This window comes from Sciurus vulgaris (genome assembly GCF_902686455.1).
Source record: "Sciurus vulgaris genome assembly, chromosome: 9".
Classification (NCBI taxonomy): domain Eukaryota; kingdom Metazoa; phylum Chordata; class Mammalia; order Rodentia; family Sciuridae; genus Sciurus; species Sciurus vulgaris.
In genome coordinates this window covers 122,721,575-122,722,713 of record NC_136469.1, presented here as the reverse complement: position 1 = coordinate 122,722,713, position 1,139 = coordinate 122,721,575, and the positions used below count along the sequence as shown (strand labels likewise).

The 1,139-nt window shown below is 46.0% G+C and overlaps 1 pseudogene across 1 annotated transcript; it reads right to left on the bottom strand.

The window, feature by feature from the left end:
- Positions 1-274: 274 nt before the first annotated feature.
- On the bottom strand, positions 275-609 carry LOC306669839 (small ribosomal subunit protein eS26-like; annotated as a pseudogene). The gene has a single exon. The product of its transcript is annotated as a small ribosomal subunit protein eS26-like (transcript).
- Positions 610-1,139: the final 530 nt, after the last annotated feature.

Here is a 1,139-nt window from a genome sequence, read left to right as displayed (position 1 = left end):
GAACTGAAAATCAATAGCTATTAAAATATAAAACCATTTTCCTGGAATTTTTTAATAGATTTGAGATAGGATATCTCCAGTGGTGTAGTATCAATTATACTACAAGAACATGATATCATGCATGATTAAAATATATTCTTAGAGTAGCTTTTACTATGGTACAATTCTAACTTTTACAAAGTCAATAGAGTAAAAATTATTTTTTTAAATTATAATTCCCATTTTATTTTTTTCCAGAATATAGCTTTTCTTCACTCATTAAGGACCCAGCTCCTTACCTAGGCTTTGGTGGAGGTCAGGGGGCAGCACCAGCAGGTCTAAAACGGGGTGGGGGTGTTCGGTCTTTCCTGGCTTCAGAAGATCGATTCCTGACCACCTTGCTGTGAACGGCACAACTCACACAGTAATGCAGCTTCACATAGAGCTTGGGAAACACATACATGTTGAAAAACTTGCTCTGGAAATGTCCCTGACCGCTGTGGCCTCTACAATGTTTCGAATGACAAGTTTCTTAATGGCGTTGTCCTTGGGCATGCACCTGGCACAGTTTATGCAAGGAATAGGCTGCACATGGCAGCCGCCCTTTTTGGGACAACCATTATTCCTTCTTTTTTTTGGTCATCTTGTAAGCCAAAATGGTAAGTTTTAAATCTTAAAATCTATTAATAGATCTGGAGGTATATCTCAGTGATATAGAGTTTGCCTACCCCATTCAAATTCATAGGTTTGGGATTCAAGATGGCGGACTAGAGGGTGGCTGCGTTTCGTGTTGCTCCAGGACTCAGGACTCAAGAAGAGGAGATATAGAGAGCCTTGGGACCAACTCAAAGCAGCCGGGCGAGAGTCTCCCACTGGGCAGGCGTCCCGGACGGGGCAGGAGTCCTGGATGGGGTGGTAGCCCCGAAAGCAGGGATCTTTGCAAAGTAGAACTGCCGGCGAGGCACCCCTCCCCCCGCCGGAGCAGTGAAAGCAGACAGCTGGGAGCATTGAAGAGCTGGCTGTTCACCACAGTGCTTGGACTCGGCGCAACCCACCCATGCTCTGGGAGGCCGCCCAAAGGAGAAGGTGCTTGGTGAGCTGTTTGGACTGAAAGTGACCACCCCTGAACACAGGGGGCTGCCCAGAGGAGAAGGAGAAAT